The sequence below is a fragment of the Spermophilus citellus genome, assembly GCF_964194105.1.
Source record: "Spermophilus citellus genome assembly, chromosome: 9".
Lineage (NCBI taxonomy): Eukaryota > Metazoa > Chordata > Mammalia > Rodentia > Sciuridae > Spermophilus > Spermophilus citellus.
The window spans coordinates 109117432-109128224 of NC_138191.1; the positions used below are offsets into that span (position 1 = coordinate 109117432).

The 10793-nt window shown below is 37.2% G+C and overlaps 1 pseudogene across 1 annotated transcript; it reads left to right on the forward strand.

The window, feature by feature from the left end:
* Positions 1-4402: 4402 nt before the first annotated feature.
* LOC308656801 (non-histone chromosomal protein HMG-17-like) lies at positions 4403-9622 on the forward strand (annotated as a pseudogene). Its single transcript has 3 exons — positions 4403-4442; positions 8213-8497; positions 9568-9622. The product of its transcript is annotated as a non-histone chromosomal protein HMG-17-like (transcript).
* The last annotated feature ends 1171 nt before the right edge of the window (positions 9623-10793 follow it).

Genomic DNA, 10793 nt, shown 5'->3' on the forward strand with positions numbered 1-10793 from the left:
AAGTTATAACACTGATCAATAATTTGAATATATATCTTTGATTAAGGTCATTGCTCAATTCTTCAGGTTAACAGGACTTCTGAGCTGCAGGGACAAACTCATGATGAAATCCGTGATCAGATGGAATCTTTACTACATAACAGATGTTTTGAGAAGATTTCAGCATGGACTCTGAAGCCCTTGCCACATATACCACATGAACAGGGGTTTTCTCACTCATGGGTTCTGATTGAGCAATGAGAAGTGGCTACTCTGTGCCAGTCACTGTTAGGAGCTGGGGATGCAGGTGAGAAAAGCACACATAGCTTCATTCTTGTGGAATGCACAGGTTTGTGGGAGACACAGACTTTCTGGCAGAGGGGACACTACGTGCTCCATGTTCTTACCACAGTCTCCCTACTTGTGGGTTTTCCTCCTGTGTGGAAGTGGGTTGTTGTGAACACTTGAACTTACTTCTCAGTCCTTCCACCTGTGTGGACTCTCATGGACAAGAAGATTCTTGTGTAACTGAATATTTCACCTCAAGCAGGGTTTGTAAGTGTTTTTCTTGGGAAAAGTCTTTGATAAACTCAGAGATCTGTGCTCTGGCTGAAAGCCTTTCCACACATCACAGGCCCTCTTCAGTTTCTTCCATGAGACTGTTAGGGTGAGAGCTCTGCTGAAGTCCTTGCCACTCTCCCCCAACCAATGGCTTCACTCAAAGAGCATGAAGGTCTGTGTTTCAGGAGTTCCACTTCAAACAGCCTCCCTCGTGTGGCTTTTGAACACACACAGAGTTCTGTGTTCTGACAGAAGCCCTGCCACACCTGGCACACTGTGGGTACAGCTTCTCTCCAGCGTGGATTCGTTGATGACAGTGGAGAGCTGTGCTCTGGCAGAAGCCCTTACCATCATAGGCACAATCCTAGAGGTTCTTCCCTGTGAGGAGAGGGAAAGCTCAGAGCATGAGAAAGTGATGACTGAAGTGAGAAATACAACTGTCAAATTAAAAGTCTGCATGGAGGCTGCAGGCAATAGCGTGTCAGACTGGAGAACACAGAAAATCACATCGGTCACTTACAGATCAACCTGAAGAAGCCCACCAGGACTTCAGGGAAAGAGATTTGAAGAGTGAAATTATGAAAAAACATTAAATCATGAAGAACAAATCTAGAAGAACTTACATACATGTAAAGGATCCTGAAGAACAGAAGTAGTAAAGAAGAAATCCTGAAAATGTACTTAATCTGGAAGAGAATTTGATTCCTTAGATTGAAAGTATTAGCCCAGGGCTGGGGTTGTGGCTCAGCGGTAGAGCACTCACCTACCATGCATGAGATACTGGTTCAATCCTCAGCAACACATAAAAATAAAATAAAGATATTGTGTCCACATATAACTAAAAATAAATATTTTTTAAAAAGAAAAGAAAGTATTAGCCCAGCACCACGAATGTACAAAAAAAAAAAAATGAAGTAACATCTCCATGTATCTGGATGAAATTTCTTAATTTTCAAGGATCAAAAAAATTGGTTACTTTCTGGAAAAGAGAATAAGAGTGGAATGATTTATGTTAACATATATAATTTAACAAAGACCATAGGGGCTGGAGTTCAGTGGTTGAATGCTTGCCTCGAATGAGTGAGGCACTGGGTTCAATCCTCAGCACCATGTAAAATAAATAAATTAATTAATTAAAGATATTGTGTCTATCTACAACTAAAAAATTTTTAAAAAGACTATAATTTAACAAAGACTTTAACATATATGCCCTGTCTGGGCTGTGAGCGTTGTGTCCCTTTGGCTTGCTCTGCCTTTGATCCTCACACAGCACATGAGATGGGCGTGGCCTTCCAAGATGTCAGTCAACCTGCTGACCTGCTAGACACCATGAAGCTAGATTCAACCCCCTGAAACCTGACCCCTGGCCTCATTTGGATGGCTTCTCCCCAATAAAACCAGGTTCTAGGCATGCTCTCTCTCTTTTTTTGCCTGCCTTGCCTCCGTTGTGGGAGCTAGCTCAGAGGGGCCATCACAGAACCCAAAGAAAAAGGTATTTCTCTGTCTGTGTGTCATTATTTCGGATCAACCCAGTTCTCCTAGAGTGACCCTGACTGGTTTAGTCCTGTGTCGTGTCAGTACATAGGGCAATAATGTCAGGTTCATTCTATTATCTTTCCTACCCTCTAAACTTCCCCTCCCTTCACTCCCCTCTTCTAGGCCCCTATTCAGAGCTTGCCTCCTTGCTGGAAGATGGAGGATGAGATGAATTAAGAATCTTAAACCTAAACTAATGATTTCCCTCCAAGGGCAATCAGATTAAAAAAAAGAAATAAGTATTTTAGCCAAACCCAAAATGTCAGCTAAGCTATGGAACCAACCTAGGTGCCCTTCAACAGATAAATGGGTAAAGAAAATGTGACTTATATTTGCAATGTAATATTATTCAGCCATAAAGAAAAATGATTATGATATATGCCAGCAAATGGATAGACCTGAGACTATCATGCTAAGTGAAATAAGCCAGTCTGAAATAACCAAAGGGCAAATGTTCTCTCTGATATGCAGAAGCTAACACACAATAAGGAGGAGAGAGAGAAGAACAGAAGTTCACTGGATTGAACAAAGGGGAATAAAAAGAAGAGGATGGGAATAGGAAAGACAGTAGAGTGAATCAGACATAACTTTCCTGTGTTCATATGAATACATGACCAGTGTAACTCCACATCATGAACAACCACAAGAATGAGTAGTTATACTCCATGTATGTATAATATGTCAAAATGCACTCACTCTACTGTCATGTATACCTAAAAATAACAAACTTTTTAAAAGAATGGGAGATTAGTTTAAATTTTGATACATCTATGTGCAGGATATGATGTATTTAACTGGACTTGTCTTTCAGCACAGGTTGGAAACTAGAATCAACAGCTGAGTTTCTCAAGTAAATAAATTGTAAGAAGAGCCAAAGATAACTTGGGGCCAGACAACCCCTCCATTTCCAGGATTTATTTGTCTGAACCAAACTGACCTCCCTATCCTAAGCCATCATCCTGAACCATCATCCTGCTCTGCCAACCAACTTTCTCATGGAAGTAGAAAATTGCTTGGATGGGAGGGAGGTTGAGGATGGGCATCACCAGAAGATCTTTTGATTCAGGCAGAGCGCTTGTTATCTACCTTTGCAATGAAAGTTTGAAAATGCTTCTGGCAGATTTATTTTTTTAAAAAAACGCAAGATCAAATGAGAAACATTATGGTTATTCTTTCGTTTACTGTAGCTAGTGATGTGTACATTGGCATGATCCTGCATTTTATTTGTTTTCTATTTACCATGCCTTTTTGTGGTATCAGTTTTCCTTTTCTGTTTTCCATTGTATTTACATTTCCTTTATTCCCTTTCTTTCACTCTAGTGATTTGTGACGATCTATTTCTTTCAGTGATTAGCCACCAACTTTTAGCACACATTCTCAACACAGTATAAAATTAAGGTCTCCCTCCTTTCCCAGCATTAACCCTGATTTATCCCACTTTTTCAAGGTTACTCTCTAGTATATTCATGTTATTTCCAGCCTTCTCCCAAATTAATTTATTATTTACATCACTGGCATTCAATGTGTGTTTACAATTCATACATCAATGCTCCTTGCATTCTGTTCTCTTCTCCTCCCCTGCTCCTCCTCTTCTTCCTTTTTTTTCTTTTTTTTTTTTTTTTGGTACCAGGGATTGGACCCAGGGGCACTCAACCACTGAGCCACATCCCCATCCTTTTTTCTTATATTTTATTTTGAGACAGGGTCTCGCTAAGTTGCTTGCCTCACTAACTTGCTGAGACTGGCTTTGAACTACGATCCTCCTGCCTCAGCCTACCAATTCACAGGGATTATAGGCATGCCCACCTTGCCCACTGCTCTTTTCTTCCTAAACAAAGTTTTCCAATAAAGTCTGGGAAGGGTAAATTGAAGGGATTCAACAGCTGCCTAAGGGTCACACAGAGTTTAAGAAAACCAGCCTTGGGGGCTGGGGTGTAGGTCAGTAGAAGAAATTGCCTAGCATGTATGAGGTACTGGGTTCGATCCTCAGCACCAAATAAAAATAAATAAAATAAAGGTATTAAAAAAGGAAGAAGAAAGAAACCTAGTCCTAAGCCTGGAAGGAGATTTCTAGCACAGCAGCTGCCCCAAGAGTAGGAGAGTGAGGCAGACAGCAGCAGAAAGCCCCGGGAAACATTTGGTCCCTGAGGAAATGTGTTGCAAGGACCTTCTGGGCATCCTGGCCCCCAACTTTTGGAGTCATCAAACACAAAGGTTTGTTTTTTCTGGGAGGAAGCCAGGCTTGTAGCAGAGAAGTATATCTAATAAAATTCTTTTCTAAAACATCATCCCAAACCCTCCCTACTTACGGAAGAGTATAGACAAAATGGCTGTGTGCGGGATAATAATTAAGGGGGAAGGAAAAGGTGAGTAAAGCAAAATAAAGAGATAGTATTTTAGTGTGTTCCTGATAAATATAACTTGTGTTACATGCTTATGTAAAACCTTATTTTATATAGAGGTATGAAGAGATGAATGATAAAGGGTCACTGAAGTATTAGTAATGGTTTTCTCAGAAAAATAAGATTTCAGATGATACTTTCTTCATTAAAAAAAATTTATATACAGTTGCCCCTCAGTATCCATGGAGGATTGGTCCCAGGGACCCCGAAGATATCAAAATCAGCAATGTCAAGTCACTTTTATAATAAAACGGCATAGTATTTGAATATAGTCCACACACATCCTCCAGTATAATTTGAATCATTTCTAGGTTATTTATAATACCTAAGACAATAGAAATGCTTTGGAAATAGTTGTGTTGTATTACTTAGGGAATAGTGAGAAGAAAAACATCTTACACATTCAATACAAACACAACCCATTTTCTTGACTGTTTCTGACCTGGAATTTTGTTTGAATTCCTGTATGTAGAACCCATTCATATGGAGGTCCAACTGTGCATATCTTTTAATAAGCAGTTATTCTATAAATATAAAAATGAAACTTTGATATTGAAAAAAATCAATCTGTGAGTATAAATACTTTTTTTTAAAAAAAAGGAAAGAGTGGCATCTAGAGTGTTTCAGTTAAAAGTAGGGAAAAAATAAAAGTAAAAATATCCCAAATAACATATCGTAGAGGAAAGGGGGTGTGAAGGAGGATACCCTGCTTAACATTACACATGACTATTTCAGATGTTTTTGACAACTAAGCAAAGACACAGACTTCAAATAAAGAAAAATAAGTTTCTGGAGATCTAAGAACATGTTTGAACTGAATGTAAATAACATTTTGGTTTTATTCTTGAAAATCATGTTGTAGGTTTGAGGATATGCAAGGAAAGAATGAAATCAATAGTGGAAAGCTCTCTGCAGAACAATATACATATATGTCCAGTACTAGAATACTAAATGTCAAAGACATCTGGAAATGTGAGAAAATAATTTTATTAAGTAGGTGTTAAGTACATAGATGGGAATTCATTGTATGTTCCTCTTTACCTTTTTTGTATGTTTGAAATTTTCTTTAATCTTAAGCAAAAAAAAATAAATAAAAAAAGAAAGAAAACCAACCCCTAAAACTGAGTAACTGCCTGTTAAATCAGTAACAAATGTTCAAAGAAGCAATTCAAATAACAGTACAGAAAAGACAATTTTGGTACTGTAGTTTCTTTCCTCACTGCTCCTACATCTCAGAAACTCCACATTGTACTTCAGACCAGAGGAAGAGGGTACCCTTCAGAAAGTGACATACTCCGTTGTTGCCTGTGTAGTGTTAGATATGTTTGAAAGCAGTTGTGTAGCACAGGGTAGCAATGTGTCTGATGATCAGCTCTAACCCATTGGAAATAAGAAGCTTAAAAGATTTAAGTGCCTATAAAAAAGTGTTTATTTATCATAGGGAGTTTAACTCACTTGCAGTTAATAATACTAGCTGGTATACTTTTATTTTTTCTGCCTTATTTTTATTATTTACCTTGCCTTTTCAAATGCAACTTTCACTTTTCCTACTGTCAGATTTCATGCTTTGTTTCAAACTTGCAGTTGCACATTTTTATGTAAATTTTTACATTTTTATTTATAAAGCCTAAACTTTCTCTCGATCCTTTTTTTAAAAAAAATATTTTTGTTTTTAGTTTTAAGTGGATATAATACCTCTATTTTTATGTGGTGCTGAGGATCAAACCTAGTGCCTTACACACTCTAGGCAAGCACTCTACTGCTGAGCCACAACTCCAGCCCCTATCTCGATCCTATTCCAGAACATTAGGACTCATAAACTCAGATATCTGCTTTCCACTTTTTGTTTCTATTATAGTTTTTGTATTTGATTCTTAAAAATTTGCATGTAATCAGAAAAAAATAAAGTTTTATTGGAAAAATGACAATCTATCATCCACATATAAATAAAAGAATATTTTTAGCAATCTTTCTATAGGGTAAAAGAAGAAAGTCTCAAGGTATAACATTTTCTTAGAGGTGGGAAAAACCTAGAACTTGATTAATATGGATGTTTCATCAACAAAGGCAAATAGAGAATTTTGGAAATCCAAGATGATTGGATGGAACTTAGCATAAAGTTTTGATTTTTTTGTCTTAAACTTATGCCTTAATGAGTTTTGTCTTTATTTTTTCTTGACAAAAATCTTGTAGAGATTAAGAGAATGAGATTAGTGACAGAAACTCTTTAGGCGGCAGTTTATATTTGTCTAGAACTGCAAATACATTTTAACTTATTCTACTGTATTTCTTTTTCCACCTGAGAAAGGAGACAACTAATTTATGAAATGCAGATTACCCTATTACAAATTCCATGACTCTTAATTTACAGTGAGCTGGAACAGACAGACCATTGCATGATCCTTGCCTTGACCTACACAGCTGTCCTTTCACAGGCTTCTCACACCAGGCTGGGAACAATGGATTCTCTACCCCTCCTCCTGTTGTCTATGGAGTTTCTCAGATGAGGGACCTGAATAGAGAAGAATAGAATAGATTGGTAAGCACTAGGTAGGACGAAATGTGGGCTTCATGTAGGACATAAGGGAAAACTGTTGAGCTGAGAAAAGGCAACTCCTTCCTGATTGAGAGGTTGGGGCTGTAGCTCAGCAGTAGCACACTTGCCTGGCATGTTGTGAGGCACTGATTTGATTCTCAGCACCACATATAAATAAATAAAATAAAGGTCTAACAACAACTGAAAAGTATTTTTAAAAAAATACCTTGATTGCCCTGTGTGGTTGACAAATTGATTCTGAAGACAATTCCAAAAAAAGAAGGTTCCAAAAACTTAGAATTATTTCCTAAGTGAAATTAGCATGTATATTTCTAAAATAACTTAGAGACAAAATTTAATTTAGAGCTTTTAGTGTGCTTGATTCAAAAAGTACTATAATTCATTTATAGTTATTATATTACCTTTAAAAATGGTTAATGAAAGAAAACCAATGCAGTGAGGTGTAACTGAGCTTAAACTTAAAAGGAAAGGCCTGATTTCTGAATTTAGGTTGAAGCTGAGTTTTTAATCATCATTCAATAAAAGACATAAAAGTTTTCTTGACATTTTCAAGGAATATTGTGGAAAACAGAGTAAGAAGAACTTCAGTTTAAATGAGGGTTAATTTAATCCTTTGAAGGAAATATGTAGAATGTAAAAATGCCATAGTCCAACATGAAACTGAAGCAGAAATACATATTCTATTCAAACAGTTTGATTAATGATGCTTGTGCTGGCCATATGGAAAATTCCTGGCACCTCTAGGAGATAAACCTGTTATTGACTCCTTAAGAAAACAACAAAACCCCCCAAACTCTCACCCCTCAAATTGCAAAGTATCATAACATCCTAATTTATTAAAATTAAATATAGGGGGGCTGGAGTTGTAGCTCAGGGGTAGAGCATTTGCCTGGCACGTGTGAGGCACTGGGTTCAATTCTCAGCACCACATTAAAAAAAATAAACAAAAAATAAAGATATTTTAAAAAATTAAATATAGATGAGTGGCTGGGGTTGTAGCTCAGTGGTAGAGCACTTGCCTAGTATGTGTGAGGAACTGGGTTCGATCTTCAGTAACACATAAAAATAAATAAAATAAAGGAAGCAGTGTGAAGAAAAGACAAGAAATGACCCACCCCCCAGACCAACCAAAGCCAAGCACCACTGTATCCTGGCATCCACTGCCTGCATCCTGCAGCCTTCACCACTGTGCCCAAGAGAAAGGCTGACAAGGATGCTAAAGCAGATAAAGCCAAGGTGGAGGAGGAACCACTGAGAAGATCTGCAAGGTTGTCTGCTAAACCTAAAAAGGATCCTGCACAGAAGGGAGAGAAGGTACCCAAAGGTAAAAAGAGAAAAACTGATGATGGCAAGGATAATAACCCTGCAGAAAATGGAGATGCCAAAACAGACCAAGCACAGAAGCTGAAGGTGCTGGAGGTGCCAAGGAAGTGTGTGCAATTTTTGTAACTGTATACTTCTGGTACAGTTTCAAATACTATTTTTTATCAAGTTTTATAAAAATGCAGAAATTTTTTTTAAAGCTATGTTGTTAGCATACAGAACACTTCATTGTTGTTTTGGTGAGAAGAAGCATACGTCACTAGCAGAATGTCTCCAAAGCTGGACTGCTGTTGGGGAGAACACCTTTCCCTGACAGTTTTGAGAGACTTCCTTTTGGCTCTCACAAGGAGGTATTCCCTGACATTGGTACACATAGCCACCTTGGCACAAATGCCTCCTCTCCCTCTCTGCCATCAGCATAGACTTAATTCCCCTAAACTCAGACCTGTTGGGACCTGACACCCAACAATTGGTTTTACCAGTGTTTGGGGCAATCTGGACTTTCCAATGACATCACTGAGATATAGAGCAGCAGTTCCTTTCTAAATTGTGGATCTTCAAATTTTGCCATTTTCATTTCATTTTCTGAAAGTCAGGGCCAGCTCGTGGAACAATTATTAAACAACATACTAAATGTGAAATGTCAACCCTTACTCTAAACTCTCCCTATTCAGAGCATCAAAGGAAGACTTCATTGGGTTTTATGCTGGCTTTCTGATTTGGGGAGTCCATCCAAGAAGGGAGTTTGAAAGTTGTTGTATACTGTTAACAATTGTCTGCCCATGTCCTGCCTGAAATACCATGATTGTTTATGACAGGTATCTTTCATAAAGCTGGATACAGTTGGGCTTGGGAAAAAAATAGATATATAAAAGTATGTATCCATCTACAACTAAAAATTTTAAAAAATAATTAAATACAGATGATACTCCAAGTTAAAGCTCTTTGAGCTTATAAAATATACCAATGAAAAAGGAGAGAGATTTGAAGTACAAATGTTTTATTTACATACTTAAATATTTCTTTTTCTGAACTGGAAACTTATTGTAATACAGACCATCAGTGCTGTTTTTCTCTTCAATTAGTACCATATTAAATGTTATTTTTTGTTTTGATGTTCACATAAATAGGAAAACATCTTCATAAGAAGTCTTCACTTCTATAATTAACCAAACGGAAATTCAGTAACACTGCCATGTCCATTAAAAGTGCCAGCAAATGCCAGGTGAAGTGGCACAATCCTGCGATCCCAGCTACTCCTTGAAGCTAAGGGAAGAGAATCGAAAGTTTGAAGCCAGGCTGGGCAACTGAGCAAGACACTGCTTCAAAATAAAAAATTTTAAAAATGACTCAGGATTTAGTTCAGTGGTAGAGTGTCTACCTAGTGCTTACAAGGCCCTGGGTTCAGTTTCCAATAATGGAATAAAAAAAAAGTGCCAGTAAATGGATGGAAATGTTGCTGAAATTCATACTGCATATTATAATACTGTTTCCCAGTTGATTGATTATGCACATGTCATTGGGATTGGAAAAAAATCATGATTTTATTTAAACTTCTTTTTGCGATAGAGTCTCACTGTGTTGCCTTCTCTAGTCCTCCCACCTCAGCCTCCCAAGTGCTGGAACCACAGGTGCCACTGTGCCATTGTTATAAAAAAATTTGTAATGGAAACAAATTAATATGTAAGTATATATTTTAAACTCCCACTTGCAAAATTATATTATTTGTTATAAAAATTAAAAATCAGAAATGGTAAATGCAATTTTCATTGATTCCTGGATACTTTTTATTTTTCAAGCTCTGTGCTCTATTATGTGCAATTCAATCCTTTTTGTGATTTTTGTTCTGAAAAAAAAAAGTATTATCACTGCCAAAGTATGTGTGGTACTGATTATTTTCTATGGGAACCTACTCTTTAGCATTCATTCAAACTGAGGACTTCTTACCATGAATTCTATGCTGTTTACTAAGATTTATCTAATATTTAAGTATTCCTCATATTTATAAAGTGAATGTTATGTATGGATTTTCTGATGTACAATAAGATTTGACTTCTGGGAAAATGCTTTCCCACATTTGTTACATTCATAGGACTTCTCTCCTGTGTGAGTTATCTGGTGTCTAAGGAGATGAGATTTCTTGAAGAAGGCTTTGCCACATTCAACACATCCATAAGGTTTCTCTCCTGTATGAATTCTTTGATGTGTAACAAGCACAGATGTGTTGCCAAAAGCTTTACCACACATGATACATCGGTACGGTTTCTCTCCTGTATGAAATCTAGAATGTTTATGAAGGGATGAGCTATACTTGAAGGTTTTCCCACATTCCTTACATTCAAAAGAGTTCTTAAACGTATGCGATTTCACATGTTGATTGAAGGAGGAGCTCCACATAAACATTTTCCCACACTGACTGCACTCATAAGGTTTCT